The following is a 25,783-nucleotide window of genomic DNA, read 5'->3' as shown; positions in this document are numbered from 1 at the left end:
TAGCATTTACTGAGCAGATTAAAAAAGATAGTAATAGTCACAAAACAGTATTCAATGAAAAAAATGTACTATTCCTTTTGAAAATGCAATCATTAAATTTATACTCGTAAAAAGATCTTATATTTTTTGTTTTCTGATTTAGGTCCAATATGTATTCTGCACCCGTTCACCTAAAACCTAACCAGCGTCATCATTTAGAAAACTGTTAACATACTGACTTACTCATAGGCATTGAAAGTGGAAGTAATGTTAAGTATTTCAAACTGTAAAACATATTCAGAAAATAAGCTGAAACCGCAAATCTCTGTTCGCACACCCAAAATAGACAATTAGGAAGAGAGCCCCCATGGTGCCGAACGGGATGGTGGATCAGAATTAAACCTAAAAGGCAAAAAAGCCCGTGGATAGCGTGCTCAGAATCATTTACTACTAGTCTAGAGGTTACCAACACAGAGTAGAAACAAAAAATTTCTGTAACGAAGATACGAACCCTATCTATCAAGGAAACAATATTGACCATACAAAATAAAAAAAACTCAATACTATAGTCAACATAATATTTCAGTCATGTGTCTCAGGTGCACCTGGATAAAAAAATTAGAAACAGCCACAATAACTGCCAATTCCACCCGGTATCCTTCGGCTAAGGGCAGGCTCCTAATGAAACCAAGAAATAAAACTAAATAGCATTTAAACTAAACTTACAACTAAATAACCAAATATAAACCATAATAACTGGTAACAATAACAAAATAAATTAACAAATAATTAAATAACAAATAGCAGGATGTCACTGATGTTGACTAGGGGTGTTCAGCTCATCATGGAGGCCAGCTTTCCAGCAGAGCAGAAAAACCCTGGAAACTGTCTGCGACCAGCAGGAGGCAAGAGCTCCTCTCCTGGACCTCGTCAGTGCGAAACAGTAACTTAAGCCAGCATCATCCAGCTGTTAGTGGTAAAATTAAAAAAAATCATTAACAAATATAATTTAAAAAAGCAAAATTGTATTACACGTTTCCACTAACATGTAAGAATTTAGAAGTTCCTTGCCACTCTGAAGAGGATGTGCAGAGCGCTCTCAAACAGCACAGTCAGTGTCTTCTGCAGCCACAACGAACAACACTTACATATACTATATAAATAAACATATACATGACCAGGGGAGAACTGGGCTCAAGACTTAGAACCGGCTCAAAGCAGACATAACATTTTTTACAAAAGTTGTAGCAAACGTTTTGTATGTAGGTTAAAACTGCTTATTGCAATGGCCCTCATGACGACATTTACATTTTCTTCGATGATGGCTCTTAATCCATAAGTACCATAACCATAAAATAATTTAAAAAATATACGAAACGCGAGCTTAAGAACACGATAACTGCGATAAGATTATTGAGTTCTAAAATATTTGAGATTTTACGATTATGTCAACATTTCAAAATTAAGAGTTATTGTCCTATCTGTGTTGGACAAATTAAAACATCTAAACTAATATGCATCTTCAGATTTTAACATTTAGAGATGACGGCCACATGTAAAAATTTTTTAATCGACTGAGCCGAAAGGGATATTTACTATTGAATGAATTACGGGACAGGTTTTATACCCATCAGTCAACATTCATTAATTTCAATCTGTTACAAATAGCAGCTGTTGGTTTACTTGTAAAAATAACACCAGTTTGGGACGCAAAACCAAGGTTTTCATTAAAATAATAACATTACATTCTTGTTGTAAAACTATAGACCACATTTGAATACTATAATGAGTGATAGATTTGTGCTTTTACTTTTTTTTAGTGTATATGCGCAAAATTTAATTAATTTTGATTCCCGCTCTAACTGTTTCTGACAACTTTGGATCGGGATATTCGGTCAAGCACAATCCTAATTAGGGGATATGACATGTGTCCACCCCAGATCAATGCCAATTAAGGAACACGAGTCTAGCCTAAAACAATACCTTGTTTGAGAACTAACTTTCAGAATATAATTGAATATTATGTATTCTTCAATTATAAACAAAAGACAATAATTTCAATACCTTCATAGATTGACATCATTAATTACTATAGGCAACAATAAAAATTGGAATAGTGATTTCCTAGACCTTTTATCACAACGAAATACGTGACATTATTATTAATAACATTGATATTATAAACTTTAAAGGCTTTATGAATACTTCCTTTGAATCGTAGCATAAAAATATTAAATCGTTATGTATTAAAATGATCCTAAATACAACACTTTGAATATATGTTCTCTTCTTTTGGTATGCAATTTTAAAATATAAAGTTGAGCATATACTATTATTATATTTCTGCATGTACGTTTGTTATTAGTTCTGTTTATATTAAATCACCTCACATTAGTTTCATTAATACACCAGAATAAATTTATGGTTAGATACCCTCCTCTATATAATTCAAACTATGTTACTTTAGCTTAACACTTGAGGTTAAAGTTAGTTAATACTTTGATCTAGAAATATGTTTTATCTATGAAAATGTGTTTACTGGTTATGTGCAACGTTCCAGGAACTTCATGTAATATTTCTAAAAAGAGTGAGTGGCCTGCCTCATAATAATAGGTAATCTGTCTTACATAATTACCTCTATCACACACTGTATAAAGTGTTCCAGAAAGATTAAAATAAGACGTTTATACGTTGCACTTTGTACCTTAAAGTTTTAAACGGGCTGTCGCGTTCTTCTCGCTGCTTTGTATTTAATTGTTGTCATAGTTTATCTCTATAATTTATAAAATATATAAAAACAAATAAATTGCGGTCATGTAAGGATTTCCGTTTACACTGTGATTAGTGTAACGAATTGACATACAGGAATGTGAGTCTCAGTGTCTGTCATTTACTTCAAGGACACTTTCAAACATCCCGCTATCGATATGTGGATGCCTGCCTCTACCCTTATTGGAGATCTCAAGCCCTTGGTGCAAGTTTACTGAGATAAAGGTTGTGGCGATTGGAGTTTCTCATGGAAATACCTTCCTTGAGGTATCACCAGACGTAAATAATTACCTCGGCAATTTCTGAAATATTACGCAGCGTAAATGTAGTAAGATGAAGTATATTTATTCAACAAAGTGACACACTGCGTTACATTATAAACATCCCGACTAAGATTCTCATACGTTTAGAGACCAGCTTTGTTTATATGTCTGAATCAAATTTTCCATAGATATTGGTATTTACTAGATATTTTGGTAGATATTGGTGAAGCATAAATAAACGGGTTCCCTTTTAGCAATATTGTAAGGTCCCCTGTACGGTCTAGTTATTGGCCTTTGATAATTAGGTAAAAGAGGTTTTCTACTAGAATAGACTGCCCTGTACAATAGACATTTACCGAACGCTGTCTGTTCCACTAGTACCCGTACAACTTACGTACATAGTAACGAGTAAGAATAATTAACTAATTAGTGTGTGAAATTAGATATATAATAATATAAAGAATGTACTAATCTGAAAATGGTTAATACTAACAGACGATATATCTGTTTGGTTAAAACGGCGGCCTTACTAAATAAAATTCATTCAAATTTATTAAAACTAAAAATGGGTTAAGTCTATGGAGTACAACGATTGAGAATTCTGTGAAATGAAGGAGCGTGCTCTATAAACGTGCACTATACATTGGTATGAATAACATTCAAAACATATCAATGAATCTACCAACCTGTACAATAAAAATATTACAACTTTGGATACAGGCTTTGCATGCAATTTTCAAAATTGAAGTTCATATACAACTTAGTAAAAACGCTTATTATGTAATATAATAAAATATAAGGAAGGTTAGTAGGCATACATTAGTTATATATTATTTTAGTAATCATGGTTGTAATGCCAATGCCGTACACTTCCGGTCTAAGATATTTCCAATACCAAAGTATTGCTTGCTTTGTTGTCTCGACGATAAATAAATATATAAATACTTAGAACTGAATCTACTTCCGTTAAAAGATGTCTATGTACAGCTTTTTGAATTCATTTACGGTGCCAGTTGTTTTTTTTTTCTGTGCATTATTGCTCTAATAACAAACAATATACGTATGTAGCCTCATAACTCTACTTTGATCAATAATCTACTACTTCTGGATTTTGTAGTCTACTTTCGATCTAAGATAGGTATATTCAGTGCCATAGTTCAGTTTTTCCTTCTATGCATATGAATAATATATACGTCCATAATTAAGATTATAAATCCTATTACGGTCTAGAGGAAAATCCTACCTATCTCCTACCTATTTTCAGTATAAGAGTGAAATCTTTATTAACTTCATAAAACATTTCAAAACAATCATTTTTAAGTTTATGCTTTATAGAAGTCTTGTTGTTTTTCGGGCTGTAGTCTGGGAAGAATGGATCGTTGAGACATGTTATTGTTTATTTCAATCATTTATCCTAAGCCACTGTTAAAATGCCTTATCACAATGCCAATGAAGCCCAGCAGTTTGAAATGCCTTATGAAAACACTCACAGTTTTGTTAATTAAGGTTGGTTTTGTAAAATTATTTAAATAGTATTTACAATTTGCTATTTTTTAATTCCTCACTCGCTCAGTCTGGAGTAAAGGTTAAATATTAACTTTGTTTTTAATATTTAATTTATATTTGTGATCAAACACTGTATACTTCATATTTTATAAAAGTTGAACGTAAACAGATATTTCAGGTAGTCTGTTGAACATCTGTTGATGTTGTCAACAGCTGTGTATTTCAGTTAAGTTTGGATGTTAAACATAAAAATTACAATTTTTTCCGAATTCTAGGTAACTTTTCCAATCTTTCTCTAGATATAAACCTTCCTCTAGTTTAAACAAATGTTTTACAAAAGGAATTAGCCGAATTGGACTAGTCGTTCTCGAGATTGGCTCTTAGCAACACATTTTGAGGTCCAATTGTATTTATAATATTAGGAATAAGAGAATACCTCCTGGCATTATTGTGTGTCTATTATGTAAAAAATAGAATTCTTGATGGTATGCTCAAAAATGCCCGAGAGAATGGTACAATATCATAGACTCAATTACATAAATATACAGTATATGCATATGTGAACAAGGTTATTTATTTATCACTAGAAAATAGTGACAGAACAAAATATGAACACTTGTATTGTTGTACTTTAGATACTACTTATATGTGTGACAACGCTTTTCTTGTACCATCTACGTATTTTAAAGTTTTTAAAATAGACTTCTAATATAAATTAAATCAAGTCAAAATATCTAAATATTTTTCGTTTTATAATGTTAGAGTATTCACAATTTTCATGAACTCTGATTTTCCTGCACACATTAGTCAATTCATATTCCTCCATGGGAAACAATAAGCGCGTAAAATGCGTGTGGTACACTGTATATGTTGGTACAATACAGTATTGTGCGCAATGCCGATTCGACGATGAATATAATACATTTTATATCAACAGAACTGATTGAATATCTCAATATCCTAAAGTCCTTTAAAAACTAACTTTGTTGGAGACAGGGCGGGATTGTCGTAGAGATCTCAAGCAGTTTGGTGGACAGATAAAGTTAATTAAAGGACTTTCTGGAACTGCAAACCAATAAGCTATTATCAACTTTTACTCCTACTCCACTACGAATAAGAACTTGCCCTATATTTACTTAGTTGTTGAGAACTTGTGGGAATTAAAATAGTTCACAATCGTAATTTGTATCGCTAAGAATTTATATTAGTTTTAATTCTTTTTATTTGTACGCATTATAATAACAACCAAATTTAATTTATTTTTATGCAGCATATGTTAGCGAAAACGAGGGTCTCAGATAGTAAACTTAGCAAGTACATCTCATAGCTTGACTTCACTAGAAGTTGCTTAGTTAGTAACTTTGCTCTATAAATTGTATGACCCGTATAAAAGTTCCCGTGATAAGTGCTATATTCCTTAAACTTCATCCAAAGTTTTCAAATAAAATGATGCAGACACTAATAATAAGAGTTAAAATTTATTAGATATGTATGCAAAGTATTCTTATATTTACCAAATATAAAATATTACCACTATAACCTGTTTAAAGATTATTGTTACGTTAACAAATATGTATTCTTTCAATAATTATAATTATTTCAGTAAAATAGAAATCCATTACTTACGATGGAAAATTTTTGTGATACTTATAATTTTGGGCATCAAATACAAGTAAACCGTTACCAAAATATCTATCGTCCAAACAGGCTTAATTCGTTTCATTTCATTCAATCCACAGAGGATGAAATTGGTTGAAAATGTTAACTTCTTTAACCTAAATTGATTTGTGCGTAGTTTCAGACTTAGGGAGTATACTCATCATTATTCTTGTGACTGGAAGGATACAATAAAAGATAATTTCTTTCAGCACAATCAATTCAGTCCATTTGAACGGTTTAAGTTAAAATAAGTTACAGAATATGAACTGTGTATAGGTATACTTATAATTATAAGAGAAAAGGGACAAAATCCATTTGTTGTTCTTCAAGAAGGTGAACACTGTGTTTTATATATTTTATTGCCACTTAAATGTAATTTTTATAACATTTTCCACAAGGAAACATTTTTAATTAGTCAGTCTTTTTAACAATATTGATATTTAATAACAACGTGGCACTATACAAGCATTAACATTAAAACATAATGACACCAATATTGGTATGTTTATTGACATAATTTTCAATAGTAGACAGTAACATTGTGTCTTTATACCTCATCCAAACAATTATTTTGAGATTTTGTGATGTTGCTTTGACAATTAGCTTGCCGATCACTGGTAATGCACTTTGTCGATTTGGCCATCTATTTAGAAGGTTTTTGTAAATAAAATAAAATAAATAAAACACATAAATAACGGATTTATACAAAATGATTGGGTAGCTCAGAATTGTTGATCCATTTGAAAGATTACAATTAATTATTATAGCATAAATGTACCATAGATGTATGATAATTTGAATACAAATTAGTATTCAAATTATGGTTGGTGTTCAGTAGGATCCCACTAAACTGACTGGTGGGTTCCTACTGAGTTTATCGATAGGCCTGCATTACATTCTGCAATAAAAGAAACAATTTTTTTAAATCTTAAAATGCATCAAAGAATAGGTCGGAGACAAAGTGCAATGACAGAGGTATTCCTAGTAGTAGGTCGCACTGATAAAGCTGATTAGTAGAATTGCTTGCGCTGCAATCCTGTATTAGGTAAAAGGTAACGATTTTATTACTTTTCACAGCATTTTCGTATTAGTGCGACTTTGCAGTATTTGTCGTTATTATAATTTACAATTATGTATGCTATTAAATATTATATATAGTACTTGTTTAAATACTTGCATATAACGTTTTTTATTACGTAATAGGTTGAACGAAAACTAGGATGGAAAATGTATAATTTTATTAGTTTAAGTCTCATATACTAAAATATTTAATATTTTGGTATTTTCCATGTTATTGCTAAAAATATAATATTTCTTATGTAGCTTAATCAAAAAATTAATTAAACATTGAACACTACTCGATCGATACTATGTGAATTTGTTATATTGATTGCGCATGGCATAGAGAAAACAAAATTGTAGGTTACTATCATAGAAATATGACTGCACTCACAAAATAAATTGTGTACTTAAAACCTTCTGTCAAATATTTAGAATATTGGTGTTTAAAGTCTGCCAATAATATAAATTCTACAAAATAAAAATAAACATTTACAAATTTAGTTAAATATTTAACAACTTAAATGATACGTTGACACTTAATTTTAAAGTGTGTTGTTCTATAATAGATCTATATACATCGAAGTTAATGTAAAACTAGGCTATTATGTGCAAGAGTTGTATTGTTCTATTGCAAATGAATTAAAAAGGCCCAATTAGCAACAATACTACCATATTTAAACTTCTTATATTTTTTATGTTCCTAGCGAATAAGTTTTTACAATTCGCATTAATTAGTTTGGTACTAAATAGAAAATATTAGAATTTAATATTCGATATAATAAATTTAATGGTGATTTTAAAGCAGTAATAATGACTTGAATATTTTGAATACAAAAAATAGACAATTTACTGTTTGTAGTAAATTAATCTTTTAACATAAAATGGTAACCTGCATAAACAATTTATTAAATGACCTAGTCGTTGTGACCAAAGCACTTAAGACATGAGTTTAAGTGTACAAGCATGGTATCCATTAGCCAATTACATAATGGAAGTGAAGATATTATACCAATATTAGAATAAGTATCATATAACTTATTTAAGTAACTGCGGAAATAAAACAATAAGGTAAAAACTCGTTATAAGTTCTTCAACTATAAACAAAGCAACATATTTTTGGAAGTCCTCACGAATATATCCAGAAAGTATTTATAGTACAAAACGCAATAGGTAATATCCATATCTGGTATAATTCAATACAAAGTTGAAACGAAATAAATGTATTTATTATAATTTTAATAATACTTAATTATAAAATAAGCAAATATATTGAACGGCCATAAACACAAATATATAGCAATAGTTTCATTCTCGTGTCAGTCTCCACTGTATGACACAAGTTGTAACTTCACGTTCACCTTAAGAGCGGTGAAGTGAGAGAACTAAGTACTTCTTTATGAGCCGCTACGTAGATCCATGTACAATTTCATGGCATTTATTTCAGGAGAGATGTGCTACAGCACGTTTAACATATTGCCTCTTTCACACACATAAAAGCTGTAGCAGAGTCGGAACTGGTACCGCCAGTAGTTTTAGGCCAATTATACTTGTATTTCGTCATCCAAACTATTCCCGGGCGGTGTGACGGGGAGATCAAAGGTTAACAGCTTTTATTGACATTTTTAGACGACGCCTGAATTATTAGGCCATTTGTAATTTTTTTTAAAGTCTAAAAAGAACGAACCTGCTTTAGCAAAAGCTATTTGGTGTGCATCTATAAGGTATCAGGTTCAGTAGATTGTGAGATTCGTGATCGGTAAAGTGGGTGATAAGTCAGTTATATTGTTTATGGTTGATATATATGCGCATTATTGTACCTGACCCCATTGTACATCAACGCATGACCCAGGTAGGGGCGTTATCGAGAACCACCACGTGATGTTAAGTGGTCTATAATAGAAAACCCACGTAACTGTACGCTTGTTGCCATCAACACCACTTTAGACTCAGCTTCCTAGGCTCACCGTTATCCTAATATAACACAGAGCATCATAATATGATGTACATATTATGTAAAAATTCGGCATGAATATATTGAAAATCATGTCATTACGAAGTCAATAGCCAAATAATTGAATTGCAGTGAATCAAGTAAAGTACAAAAAATAAAGTCATAACTATTTTAACCAGTTTATGAAATATACATTTTTAATAGATTTTTTTATTTTTCACGAATTGTATAGTTTTATAAAAATATAGATTTGTAATATTTTTTACATTATTCTAAACATTTAAATTTTCAAATTCAAATTTTTGATTATGAATGTTATAAATTAGCGTTAGATGTTATCGAAGAGCAAATTGATATGTGTAAAAAAACTTCAGCCAATTATATGTGGGACGATTGTAGTTCAAAATATTTCAAGAGTTTTATATTTAAAGCGTATTGCGTTAAACTTGATTTCTTATTACAAAGTATGGTTTAAAGTTTTGTCTTAATATATTTTGTCAAGTTTTAAATTATACAATTTGTCAAGGAAAATAGCAATTTTAAGACTAAAACAAAATAAAAAATGAGTTTTTTTACCAAGCGAATGGCTAATAGCCACTCTCTAAATAATAAACCTGGGGACCAATGGGGGATTAAAGATGACTTCCGAATTACTAATGGCCGGGCAGGTAGACTGCTTGTAAGGACAGGATCGGACAACAGTCATCCATCCAAGCAGCAGTCACCCTCGACGTTGCCTAACTCGTTTATTCAGAGATAACCCCTTACCCGCTGATATCTTCTCATTTCGATATCTACCAAGACTAACGCAATTAACAAATTATTTCTCTCTTAGGACAAACTCCCTATTAGTTTTTAGAAAATCTACTTGTTTTACTAAATAATTAAAATGTGCCCACATTAGCGGGAAAAAACTGAAGAGAAGATGGTTAAGTAAAGATTTTCATTGTTATAGTAGTGTTTTAAATAATTTTATATACAGAGTCAATACTCCTCACGTCTCTTCAGTTTGACTAGTACCGGCGAGTCAGTGTCAAGCTAATATTATAGCCAATAGCTGTTGATAAAAAATGACGATTAGTTCACATATTTGTTTCAGAAAAATTGCATTGTTTATGTAATGACAAAATTACGTTACAAATAAATATAGATAACGGAACCAATGCATAACAAAATAAGCAAAAAGTATTGTGTTTAACTCGAAAATGTAGGCGATAAAACTTTCAGAGAAAGAATAAAACTGTAAGGCAATCGCTGCTACAAACAAAAGAGAGAGTATCAACTTATAAGCCTACGGAGATCTTACAATTTCGCAGCAGTAAAGTTTGTTTTGTTTGAACTTTTAATCACTTCAGCTACTCAATGGCTCCCCCAGATTATCTTTTTATTTTAAAAAAGTCTTGGTCATTTTCTGTGTAGACTGTAAAACACTTACTTGTATTAAGCGACATTTGAAGTTTTATTTTAAAACTAATAATTATTTCTCCTCTACTAGAAAGTGTCCAAAAGTTGATGATAGTTACTACTTTATCCATTTATATAGTAAATTATTTTTTTCATAGATGCAAAGAGTCATTATAGAATTAAGTTTATCAATGTATGTATTTAATTGAAAATAATTCCATTTTATCGTACTGCTATTTACGACATTATGTTAAAGATTACATAGATTATTGCGGATCACAAAGAGATTTTTCTATCAATAAAGATTATAATTCAGAAGTTTTAAAAAGTATGAAAGAAAATAAATAAAATAAGAACTGAATTATAATGAACATAATTAAAATTTATATGAAAAGTATAAGTCTGTTGGCTTTTAAAACGGGGAAATAAGTTTATATACTATAGTTTTTTGTATTTGATAGAATGAGGAACATTTTAGAAGTTTGAAAACGAAAAGTTTACAATCCGCATCAATACTGCTAAAAAGTATATTGTATGTGTATTAAAAGTTAAGATATCAAAATGCAAAAAATAAAATCTTTCTATAGTTTAAAATTTCCTAAAAACACCATTAATGATAATTTATATGAAATAGTTCTTCTTCTGAATTTCAAAAACTTCTTAAGTGATTTTGATAAAATTTTGTACAAATATAGAAAATACTAAACATATCCACTTAATGGATGATTTAACGACTTAAATTATTTGAAATCACCTATGTCTTAATATTTGTAGAAAAACAAAAATATTATCGGAACAATCTAAAACTTAAAAAAACAAGCGAATTTTCTTAAAACTTTCAAAACAACTCAAATAACAAAACCGTATAAATCTCCCCAAAAATCTTAAAACTGTCATATGTCGTGATCTATTTGAAATTTGATACACAAGATCGGTAAATATTAAAGGATTTTTTAAAGCTATTAGTCCCTTGAATAGCCTTTAAATAGATTTTTCTTTATATGATACACAATTTTGTTATTTTTAAAACTGAAAATAAATAGGTCAATTTGCGTCTTTCCCATTTGCACAAAACATATAAAAAGCATTTAAAAATAGCTTGTAAGATATAAACTCACTCTATTGAATTACTTTAATATAACTTTTAACAAGATCATATGCTTACTCATTCTTATCAGTTGAGAAGCATCAGCTGTTATGACGTTTCATGCTCTCGGCGTGTGTATGCGTAATAATTAAAAAAATATAAATATACAAGAAAATAAAACCATTTTAAACATTATACTTTACAGATGTGTTTCGGAATTTAGGTAATCTAAGCGTACGTTGGAATAATCTCTTAAACAAATAATTAAGTAAAGAAGTAAATGTACACATATGGAATATTTAAACGATTTTTAAATACAAATCGGGGACAAACTTGTGGGTGATGAAAAGCAGGCGGTAAATGAGCTCAACAGATTTTTCGCGTCTGTGGCTGTAGGCTATATCCTTGGCCATTAGCCTTCAAGTATATTGTACGCGAAGACAAGAGTCCAGTATCCTCTTTGTGACTGGGACCTGTCACTGAAGAAGTGCTCGATTGAATTACACAGCAACTCCCACTTAAATCTTAAATTATCTCAACTTGATGTCAATGAATTTTATAAAAAAATGCTCTAAGAGTGTTTTGAGGTATGTAACCCAACTCATTAATTTGTCTTTACAACAATGAGTTTTGTCCTCACTCCTGAAAACCGCGAAAGTGAGTCCAATTTTCAATAAGTAAGATCCCAGTTCCACAAACAACAACAGGCCCTTATCAGTTTGCTAGTTTTGAGCAAAGCTTTTGAAAATATATTTTTGACTAGAATGCTGCAGTATCGGATAAATAAACGCTATTGTGAGTCTGGTTGACTCCCTAAATGCATTTCTCTACTTATCAAAGGTCTTCGACTGTGATGACCACAAAACTCTGATCAAAAAAATGGAATCACAGTACATGTGGATAATTTTAAAGCGATAGAACTCTTGTTGTCCAATTCAGCTTTCACATCCAATCCAGTTGAGCTACGGGGTCTCCAGGGATCAATTTTCATTCCAATTCTGTTTCTCATATATATGTCAATGGCATTGAGTCATCACTACTACAGGGAAAAGTCGTGCATTACGCCGATGACACAACTCTCAGTTTCAGTGCAAATTCAAAAAATTCAGTTGACTCTGTCAAGTCTCTATATTTTCAAAACAAATCGGTTCTGAACGTCGCGTATATGTTTTAAGTATATACGCGAAAAAGGTAGTATAATTTTACGAAATGCCACGCAAGCTACTGCTGTACTAACACGGTTAAAGTGGCCTTCATGCTTTAATCTAATGTAATTGGCTCAACTTTAGACAGGGTGTCAAAAACCTACTCAACAAGCACAACCTGATAGCTTTTGAGTCAAACTTCAACGTTCCGGAAATAAAGGTCAATTATAACGTATAATCTTATGTTGCTTGGTTTTCCATTTATTTATCTGCCTGTGTATGTTTGAATATAAGTTTAAGGTGGCCTATGTATGTTCATATTCGTTGCCTTGCACTATGATGTTTAGGTGCCTCCATTCTTAAAATTACTAAAATTTGTGAACAAACTAATATTATGAAATGGAAAACCCTATTAAAAAAAACATAAGCCTGTATAAGGAAATTTAATTGATTTAAATAATTTATTTTAGATCATTATTAAGTAGGCTACTCCATAAAAGTTAAACTGTACGTTATTCAGTTAATTATTGTTTTATTGTGCCGTTTTTGCTTTTACATGAATTATAATTAATTTAATACTACAAATGTTAATCATATGTCAATTCTTCGTATTGGTCAAATCTTAGATCACCCTACATATACAAAAAGTAAAGATGGCAAATTATAAAACAATCACTCATGCTTTCAAATCATCCATCGTCAATAACAAACGTAAATCCAAGAACACGTATACAAGCTTAATATTTGGCTAAAGTATAAGCTTTCACTGTCTTTATATTGATGTCTGAGGGTTGGATTTTTTATGCTTCAAGCTAGGAAAAATACGATCAAGAAAAAGTTATAGTTTCATATTTTTTACCCATTTTATATAAAATTTTATATAATTACTCCCATTTCGACATTCAGAGACGATACTAAAACTAGAGCGGCTGACAATTAATTTACTCGTATTTCTTAAGAGAAAATATTTTTGATTTTCAGTCTACAGTGCAATAAACTTTGGATAAACCGATGCGAACTTGTCACAACGTTGTAATGCTAGCGCTAGAACGTCAATAACGAATTTAGTGGCAACTTTGTACTGATTTTGTGCAATATATTTGACACTAGAAAATTAATTACAAATTCTCTTATTACTTATACTAGCTTAGAGGCAGTTTATTTACGACTGAAAAAAAAACATTTGTCTTTATTTGTAATAATTATTGTACACATGTGTCTATCCATATATCCATTATTATTTTTTGTACCGAATGGACGAAATACACGGGGTGGAGATGACTGAGGTCGTAGTAATAAATAAATGAATTTGAAAAGTTTACATGCAAGTTTAGCCGAGGCATAAAACTTAAACCCACTAATTCTTGAACTTAAATAAACAATAGAACTTTGCTAAATTGCTGGAAAAATAGAATAAAGACGCAAATAAATGGTGTCTAGGGGTTGGTCCAGTAGCTCCAACATTTTTCAGAATGTTAAAACAGTAAAATTGGCTTTTGTTAAATGTAGACGTTGACAGACAAACTATGAAAATACTCCCAACATTAACTTCGAGGCTCACAAACACCAGAGCTCGAACATTTATTATCAAAAATATCGAACCCAAAGTGAAGTAAAGACTATAATATACATGAGAGGAAGAACAAAGCTGAACTCACCTAAAACAAAATTGCGTCGGGATTAGTCATTTATCGAGACAACTTACATTTACTACAGCGTTGTCTCGTCAAATGGACACCGCAACAAGTTTATTCTTTGATATCTGGCAAATTAAAAGTCATCACAAGTAATTTTATTTACTACGAACAAGTTTACTTTGCAATACATTAAAATAGCAGTCTGACACGAAAGGGCTAATTTATGATACGAAAAATATCAGTTTTACTATTGGAAAAAGATAGATCAGCTACAAATTTTTTTAGTAAAAGATTAATAAGAATGTCAATTAGGTTATCATTCCGACTAGGATCTACACTAAGAAGTTTGGAAAAGTATTCATATCCTATAACGAGCACCGGGGTTTGTGTACAATACACAAACAAAATAAAAAATCGGTACAATTCATATAAAATATATTTATGTAGTTATAAAAATATTGTACTTAAGTTGTTAACTAAGCTTTTTTAAAACAATTCAATAAATATTTATTTGATTAATTATAAGTATTAGAAAAATATACATGACTAATAATACAAGGTAAACTGAAGTATTTAATCTAATTGTTACACCTATCTAGTTATTTTATTATTACTTTAATCAGTAGGCTTTACCAATGATTTTTGATATCCTTGAGCCATTAAACGCTCAGTTTGACATTCATATCAAAAGGAATGGCTCAAAAAGGACACACTGTCTGGAATTAATTAATTTGTATTATTCTTATAAAAAATGGTTGTCCGTTGATAAACAAATAAATAAGGGATAAATCACAAGTTTTGTGACTTTTGCAAACGTAACAGAATTTTCTCGAATTAGTTCTAAAGGCAAAGGTAACTGAAGAAGTAGAATTGTAGATGATGTGAAGTATCATTATAAATATTCTGTGTTCCATAGGAAACTTCTAAGTATGTATGAACTTGCTAATGCAAATTTCTTTTAACTATATAGAAGTGCATGTTCTATCTTTCGAAATTGGTTACTACACTTTTCAACAGTAATTTTGGTTTTTATAACTACTATTAATCATTCAAATGGCTTTTTATGCAAACTATAATTTCCTTACAGTTAGTTGTAATTTACAAAGCATAATACCGCTCAAGTAAAGTTAATTGTATCTCTGGTATCTATTTGTATTTTGTATACACATAAAATATAACAACTATTAACAAAGATTATCATTAGAGATGAAACAATCACTTAAGTAACGAATGTCTGCCTCCTCCGATTTAAGAAAATAATCTTAATCTGTGATTGAAAATACAATGTAAAGATGAAATTTACTGTAAAAAATACGAACCATACGAAGAGTAAGGGAAGTAAATGTTAAGGTATTCTAAACAAGCGTCTAAAGACTATTGATTTTCTGCACATCACTGCCATAACATAGTTTTAAAACATTTCATTAACTGAATAGTTTATGTTTCTGGTAGAATCTTACACTGCGTAGATATTGGAATAATCCATAGGTCTATGTCAGTTGAAGAGAGACGGTTGTGGGTTGTGTGTTGAGTGACGATGTGTGCTCCTTGGTGCCAAAGATTGTCAGCAAACGTAGACTTGAGGGTGATTACTGTCCCAGCCCGATAGACTGCAATAGTGTTGTCTGCTCATTGACTGAAGCATACAGTACATTATACTTCAATTCTGCACATGGTATCTGCTACAAGAGTTCTCACTATAAACAGCTAAAATATCGATCTTCTAATCATAAATATCTATTCACTTCGGAAGATGCACAAAAGACATTCTATTTTAAGAACACCTTGTAATATAGAACAAGAAGAACCAATATTACCCGATCACTAATATATAGATATTATTTATCCACATAATGTAAGTTTCCTAATTAATAAATTGTAGAAATTAAGAGTTGAAATTATATTTCAGTTTTTAATTATATTTTTCAATCATTTGTTATGTATGTGAAATGCAGACATCATTTTCCATATAATTTATCAAATGTATTTTATCCCTTACAAGTATTACCTTTCCAGACAAGACCTAAAGGTTTTGTGTCACACAAACGCTAAAGAGTAGTTTTAAAGAAATGTACAAGGGAATATTGAAGTAATTAGGAATAATAAAGAGGGTTGGCATGGAGACCGTTGTTTATCCAACTCGTGTTATTGAGGGAAGTGCTCAAGAAACCACAGTAACGCGCCAATTACTGTTTGGCTGTCAGCACAATTAATTAACTGCCATCTAGACGACAAACTTGCCTTTAATTTGTTATCCGTTAATCTTATAAATAAAAATTAATCGCAAATTGTGTTTTTAAGCTCTAATCTCGAGAACGGTGGGATTAATTCGAATCATTCTTTTTGTAAAATATTTTTAGAAATCTGAATATATCCAAATTTAACCCACACTAAACAGCTGTCATACCTTTAACACAAGTTGGACAAATTGGCTTAAACATCTGTTTACATATACATGTTACAAAATATTAATATGTGCTTCATCAGTAGTGTAATGGAGATAGCAAACAAAAAGTTTATATCAAAATTTGTCTCCAGACTGCACCAATCATTAATCAAAATCCTACAATTCATTAGAAATACTTTGTTTTAAGTAGTTTTGTTGGAAATACTACCAAAACAAAACTATAGAAACCACTTTAATAAATAAAGCTATGAAAGGTTTAAGTATTTAATGTAATCAAAACTGGTTAGCTTCCTTGTCATTGTGATATGGGATTTGTATAGTGGCTTTAGGTAAACTAGACATGAACACTAAAATGCCTCAAAGAATCATTCCTTCCAAGAACTGTAGGTCACAAAAGTAGCAAAACATCTATAACGCAAAACTTATTATATACGATTATTTTTAAATGTTATATGAATTTAGTAAGGATTTTCCCCTTATACCGAGAGTATTTATTTGTTTTACCGTAGTATACTTCTTAGTCCTAAGTATGTATGTATATTTTCTTTATCGGGAAAATCTCGCACTGGAAATATCTTAGACGGAAAGAAGATTGCAAGAGCAGGAATAGATCCTTTCTGAGCGAAGTAGGTTTCTGAGACATACATTGTCTTGATCGGGACAGTTAAACAAAATTCAAATTTGACATTAGATTGCGACACAATTGAAATACATGGCCCGAAGTAGACGCTTTATGATCGAAGTAGGCTCTCCGGTCCTACATATATAAATTTATATTATCGAGACTACAAGACAACTCAACTATGGTACTGAAAATATTTTAGATCTGGTGTAGATTAGAAAGGTTGGAAATAAACGTTTTTTTAGTCAAGTTGAATTTGTGAGATATATTTTAATATTTTCTTGACCAGTACAACAAGGTAAATTCGGTAATATAATTAATTCGAACCAGAAATGCTCCTATACGCGCAAAATTCTTTCCCTTAAGTTCAGATCCTGTTAGCCATGAACACTGAAATAATACTTGCCTGATGTATGCTTACTTACGTTTGAAAAATATTATTGGGCACCAACGTATTACATCATAACTGCATAATCCAAGTAAGCTTAGGACTTTAATTTTAAAAAAGCGAGGCGCGCAAAGCCTCGTGTAACGGCAAGTAAATACTATAAACAATGCTGATAATATATCATTTAAAGTTCGTATAATTAAGTCTGTATGCTTTGTAGAATGTTATTATGTAAACGATTTTACATAACCAATCTACTTAATCGAAGTTCAATTTCCTGTCATGAGCAATATTGTATTGTGTGTATTAGGTATGTTGTGTTACATGTTTGATTGAGTATTCTTTGCAGATATGAATTTACGGGAACAAGTATTGAGTTTGTCTTCGCTTAAAACTTATTCTTGAGGGGAGCTGTCTTATTAATGGAACACCAAGAATCTAATATTTTGAAGGATTTCTTTTATACAATGTTTGATAATTATACTAATTATTCAAACATCTCTTTTCTTATGCTTTTTTCAACCATTTGAATTTACTAAATGGCCAATCGTCATTCGTTAGATTATGGTGCATTCAATCTTCGTCGAGTACTCGTATTACACGCAAAATAAATGTAACGGTCGATCAAGTATTTTAACATTATTTATTCAATATAACCACTTAGAGAGAAAAAATTGATAAAAAATTATATGTTTTTCAAAATGCGTATATGTTAACGTTGAAGTTAATACTATATCAGGTTTATTACATGCTTTACAAAATAATCCAATCATAAGCAATTTGGAAATTTAATTTGAATTAATTTTAAATTACTTAATTCCAGATGATGTAATTAAAATTTTTGTTCCAATACAAAGTAAATGGTAATGTTTAAAATTAGCATATGATTACAGTCAACCAATTTTACATTACAAAACTAGCATGTTTTCTAAACGTAATCTTTTAAGATTACTTCAGTGCTCTAAAATGAACGGAGTAAATAGGTAATGTTTAATTCCTGAATTTAATTTTAGCATTGTTGGCATTATTTAATTTATTATTGCAGTAATATACTAACACACCTATTACACGGATATATATATTATACTTATATATATATATATATATATATATATATATATATATATATATATATATATTTTCACTCAGTTTGTATAAAATGTAATAATATATGGGCTTATTGAGAGATTCTACAAAATGCACTGCAATTATGTTGAAAAGGTTAAATTTAAGTGGAACAAACAAATGTTCCTTTTTCTGAAATTAAAGATTTTTAGTACATTATTATTCTATTATGTATACAACTCCAAAAGGTTTTAGAATACTGACAAAGTGGATATAATATTCGTAAGATTACGCAATACATCAAATATCCATATTTATCTATTAATATATAAAGTTAACAAAAGTCTTAATAACAAAGGGGACATTATATATTATTATTATTATTTGCTTGTTGCATTTACTAAGTAGGCTACAATAATAAGTCGATTAACAACTATTTCTCTAGCACTAAGTGTATGTGTGTGTGTACATTAACATTAACTCAGTAAGTTACAAATTTTGTAAAAAATGGATGAATTTTTTATAAGAATTGTGGAATATTTAGAGAGAAGTTAATAGTATACATTTGCGGAGGCAGATGCTAAAAGCCAGTTTAATCAGAACTAATTACGATACCTGAAATGCGGTGTCATCTTCTCAAACGTGCAGTATTGCTTCCTTGATATCCTGATATATCTGGAATCTCCGATGGTTAATTAAATGTTAGCGCTGAATATGAGTCCAGTTCTCTCAATTGTAATCTAATCGATCTTGCTTATAGTATTAATTATTATACTATTATTTATTACTACGCAGAATTTATTCTGAAAAATCATTCCCAAGTCATAACATAAGTAAGTTATAAATATGTTTTTCCTAAAAAATAAAATATTTATGGAAATATTGTTTCATATTAGTTTTTACTAGTTGTTTTATTTTATTATTGGTTGCCGTACGAAAAGGTCATGAAAAAAAATGAAATCTGTATTTATCGGCGATGAGTTTCATGTTATTTGTATTATTATCAAAGTATTTGTGTGATTCTTAATTTCTACGAGATTATTTTTCAAAAAAAGAAGGGCTGCCAATAGTGTGCATCATAAATAATGGAGGCTTGAATTCCCTTTTTAAAAGTAACACTTTTCTTAGAAAAGTAATTTAAACAATTCCCATTATGTGTGATGATATTAAGTAATATATAACTTACAACCTTAACTGCACTCGTCTACAAACTCATTTTTATAGAGAGTAAGTGACAATTCATTGAAGGCTTCCTACAACCAATGTGCTGCTAGTATACTAGAAGAGTAGGGTAGTACATATAGAAGTACTAAATGAAAGCCCCATATAAGTATCAAAGCATTGACCACGTAAATATGATCATATACATTGTGCACTCCCAGATAAATGGAAAAACAGGGTTTCAAGAAATACTTGGAGATCGATGGAGATGAACTCCACATTCATGTATACTGCTGGGCTTGCAGTATACAAATCAGTGTCTCTGTTTCATTAAGAAGAATAGACACTTTCTTCAATCATGTTTCATGTTAATTTAAAACATGATTAAAATTGTACTTAAATTATGCATCCCAAATTCAAATTGATAAGGTTTAGGGAGGGTGCTCATTAAAGACCAAAATATTAGTGGCCTAAATTTGAAAATGGCTACAAACCAGTGTTTAAAGCAGCATTATATTCCATTTTTCGTACTCGAGGTAAAAATAATTCAAACTAATGACTGTCCAAATAATATGTTTTATTTGATATTATAAATACCTGACAACCACAAGCAAATTATTAATTTTAGTAGCAAGTTTTATTTACAACCTATAACATATTTCTAGTAAATTTGTAAAAATATAGGTGTGTAAGTGTAAAATTAATATCAATAAATTACAATTAATATTTAATAATAAAATTGTTAGCTTAAAGAGGCTTCTTCGGTCAAAATCTCATCTACTTCCATCGTTTCTGTTCTTCTTCCGGAGAACAGTGAAAAGGAGAAGAGTGTGCCATCCCTTTCTTTTAAGCTACAGTAAAAATGTCAATCATGATATCTATCAAGCCTACCAGTTTTTAGTAACCTTATGTGAAAACATTCACAGCTTGGTTCATAAAAGTAGGTTTTATAACAGCGTTTCAATATTATTTGCATTACGTGCTTAAAATTATTGTAACAATCAAATAGCATCTTTCTGTTTTCAATCTGTATTAGCTACTGCATTGTATCCTAATCCTAATAATATTATAAATGTGAAAGTGCTTTTGTTTTGTTTGTATTTCTTTCACGCGTAAACTATTCAACTGACTGTACTGAAATTTTACATGGGCATTCTTATATTCTCTGGAATGAATATGTGCCTATTCTTATTTCATAAATCCCTTGTACAATCTTGTTTTGTAAATCATTTTAAAGACGATATGTATAGAAAAGTAGTGAAAAATGCAATCTTGGTCTCTAAAGTTGTGTAATATTTATTGAACGAGTCTGTAATATGCATTAAGCTGTTCCGTGTACACATTTTTTATTATTTTCCCTTTGTTTACATTTATAGTGAGTGACCTGAAGTGAACTGAACCGTGGAAGACGGGTTGGAAACTCTCACAGCAGCTTCTGAAACAAATCTCCCAATAACTACTGGAGAACAGAAGCATCAGTGTATTTTAACATAAACTATAGTGCTAGGGGAGAATGGTAAGTTTGCTGAAGTATAGTCAATGGAGTCAAGTCGATAAAAAGTAGATGAACAATGATAACGATATACGTAGTCGGCAGAGTTTGAGGATGGATGGCAAGTCTAGATGGGTGAAGCGCCTAGGGAAGGTCATCCAGCATTGTCCTGGGGCTTTTCAGGTTACATTTAATTTATAGTGAATAAATTGTGTAAAGAGAACCTATAATTTTTCAGTTTTATATTTTTAGATTTCTAGCGATTAGGTAAGTACTACTCTACCTTAAAATGCCCTAAAACGGCAGAAGGTTATAATTTGACTCTAAAGATCCCCTTTGGACCAATTGACAAGAATTATGCTAGATGAAATTTTGCTGGACTGTTCTTTTGAACTAATATATCAATTCCAGCTCTAAATGTCCTAAGATCTGAAATATCTGTTACTATAAATTTAAAGACAATATAAAACCCATCTAAGTTCTTTTTTGACAGAAGTAGGCTTCTCTGATTTGTGATATATACTTCCTTGATCGGGAATCGAAACAATTTTAAATATGGAACAATACATACTAAGAACGAAGTAAATTATAATGGCAATGATTATAAACTTCTGACGTATTTTCTTGATCGTGGCAACAAGCCAAACTCATTGGCGTCAGAAATACTGTTACTAGAACCAGAAATACTCATTCAGGTGCAAAACCTATGAAATTGAAAGGTGTGAAGCCGCGGGTATCTGCTAGTAATATTGTAAATGCAAAAATTCCTTTGCTTGTTTTGCCCTCACGCGTAAATCGTTCAACTGAATGTACTAAAATTTGACATTGATATTCTTATGGTTCCTGGGATGAATATAAACCTATTCTTATTTCGAAAATCCCTCTAGGCTAGCCCCACTGGTCTTTAAAGTAATAAAATATCCCATCTTAGTCTCTAAAGTTGTGAATTATAAATTAGAAGAGCAAGTCTAATGTAATCAAATGTTTGTGTAAACATTGTTTATTACTTTCAATTTGTTTACATTTGTAGTGAGTACATTTTATATAGAAAATACCATTATTTTCTAGATGTTTTAGATTTCAGTGATGTGGTAAGTACTCATCTTTCTTAGAAAATGTTCTAAAACATTAATAAGATGGTCAGAATTTTACGGTTATTTTTAGTATGTAATATGTTAATTTTATAATAGATGAAAGTTCGCTGAACTGTGATTTTGAACTAATGTACCAATTCCAGCTCTAAAATGTTCTAAAATATTAACAATATATTTCAGTTTATAAGAAAACAAACGGGTAGTGTTAATGTGTACTGTTAATGTAGTTTTAAATTTACATTATTAGCACATTTTTATTATTAGATCTAAAAGACAATGTTATAAACTTTTACTGTTAATTAAAGACTGATATAAAAACCATCTTAGGTAACTTTTGACAGAAGTAGGCTTCTTTGATCTGTATTGTATATTTTCTTGATCTGCAACAAGGGAATTTTAAGAACAAAAATACTAAGAATGAGGTAAATTACAATGGTCATAAATATACATTTTTTGATGTATTTTCTTCATCGTGGCAACAAGGCAGACTTAACATTGGCGTCGGAAATATAATTCACTCGAACTGACAGTGTTCATACACGTGCGACGCCTACTCAATTGCGCGCAAAGGAGCGAGTAACTGCTAGCAGTGCAGATATAAGACAATGTATCTAACTTTGAATTTACATTTAAAGACTGCTATGAAACATAAATTACTTGTAAAAAATAAAGCTTTGTATAGTATAATAAATAAATCTTGATCGGGAAAGAGGCAAAATATTTTTTTGGAATAAAAAATATATATATGAGTAATTTATAATGACCATAAATAAACACTTTAAACATATTTTCTCGATCATGGGAAGAAGGCAAACTTAACATTGGCGTCGGAAATATAATTCACTCGAATCAAAAGTGCTTACACAGGTGCAAAAGTCTACGCAATCGTGTAGAATATGACGTAACATTGCTTTATCATATTTAAAGCACTGTAATTACTGTAATAATTGTATTAATTAAATAAAAATTAATTTATTAACTTTGGAATACAGTAAATTAAAATAAAAGTTTAAATTGCCAGCAGTTAAGCTTTGAATTACAAACTAGTGCCAACCTCGATGCGAGATGCTGAGAGTTTTTTATTAGCTGAGTACTTTCCCACTTCCTGCTCTAGGTTATACTTGGAGTGCGTTGTTTTGATTCACTATTTAATAATTAACTTTACATGGTTTCATAAATTTGTTCAGATATATTGATATTTTGTTCAATATGAACGTAATTTACCTTCTTTCTTCTGGTTTATTTAGATTAGTCTTCATACAATTTTACGAAAGCAGTGTCTTTATTGGTCTATAAGTTTTATGTAGATGCATGTTTATATATTCCTACAAGTACTCTGGGCCTCTCTCTGTGTAATTACAGTAGTAATAGTCACAAATCACACTGAAGGGAGACTGCCCTCTTCTTGTTTGGTAAGAAATTCTTTCATGGTCTTGTTGTAGCTACTGCGTTCACTGATTTTTTTAATACTTGCTTTACAAATTGCTACAAGTATCCAAATGTGTCAATACTGCTCAGAAAACTGCTGAACCTCTACGAAAGTGGTGTATGCTTCATTTTTAGTTCGTAGGTTATTTCCTCATGTACTGAAGACTCCAACAGTCCTTGCAGTGGCCTAAACATATTATGTTTGACTCCATCTTGTTGAATTTAAATAGTTAGGTTTCGTAAAACACGATTAATCTAAAACCTTGCGCAAAATGATTCATTGTATCATAAATAAAGTGTAATATTGGACTTAATAATAATAATAGATATCGCCTCTCTTGGTAAAACATCAGCAAAATCATGATTCCAAGTTGTGCTAAAGGATTCCCGCGGTCATTGAAAGTCAGTGAAAGACAACCACTGTAAATCCTCTTTCTATTCTACCCAGCTCGTAGAATGCTTATTGTAGGTTGTTTATCAGATGCAAAAATGTTGGCAACCATCCAGTACAGCGTGCATTTTCAGTACTATTGAGTTGAGTTCAACCTTAAATAAAATTAGAAACTATCATACTGTAAAACCGCGGGAAAATTATTGTCCATTTAAGTATCTTTATTTTAATTATTAGAATTCGGTCTATATAGCTGATTCCACGACAAACCATGTCTATGTTTGGCTCAGAGCAAATCTTGTTATAACGTTAGGTAGAGAAGAGGAATCCATTATTTTACTTAGGAATTAAAACAATTATGTTATACTTCAATTTAAATTGATGAGAATGTATTGATGGTAAATGTTGGACGATCTAGTTAAATTTGAAACTTGCTATCAAAGATATTCAACACGTTTAAAATACAAATGTATATACATTCACATAGAAATTTAAACCTGGAAACTGACATATTAGTAATTACATATAAAAATACTATTACGTAATAAATGTAGATGTATATTTCATTTTCCTCTAGCCTGTAATACAAAAAGTACTCGATTAATCACTTAGAATTGTATTTTGGATACGTTTTAGAAGTTACATTTCATAAGATCATTCAACACTGATATTTTATCGATGTCTGCTCGGATAACCTGTATTATCACACTGGTTCATATAGCTCAAATTATAAAGAAATAAGAGAAAACCCTGTATTATGCGAAAATCAATAAATTTATTGCAAAAACAATAACCTAATAATAAAACACCAGTGATGTCTAAAAGCAAATGTGTGTTTCCTTTGTCTGTAACAATGGTAACTCAATTAATATTTTATGTTTATATTTAACCTTCTAAAACTCACCAAGGTTACTAGTAAAGGTAAAAGCTCCTTGTTAAAGCCGGTTTGATTTAGTGTAGCATTTGATGACTCTCCAAGCTTTATAGGTAGGTATAAAATAGAAAGTTAGTAATAATAGGTGTCTGGTTTGGGCAGTTGATCTAGACACCAATATAATGTTGCGAAGTCCACAATCCTTATAGCCCAGACCAATTCTGCTTCCCCTGGTTTAGGCACAATTTTGAACCATTAAATTAAGAATTATTTAGAAGTCTAAAACTATACCCACTGTAACAGTTAATAAAATATCCATTTATTACAAAGGACCCGACATGGCTTATTTAAATCGTGTCGTTATCTCTTCGTCTGTCTTTCTGTCAGTCTTTCTTAGCG

The sequence above is a fragment of the Homalodisca vitripennis genome, chromosome 1 (assembly GCF_021130785.1).
Source record: "Homalodisca vitripennis isolate AUS2020 chromosome 1, UT_GWSS_2.1, whole genome shotgun sequence".
In the NCBI taxonomy this organism is placed as follows: Eukaryota; Metazoa; Arthropoda; class Insecta; order Hemiptera; family Cicadellidae; genus Homalodisca; species Homalodisca vitripennis.
Note: the sequence above shows the minus strand (reverse complement) of the source record.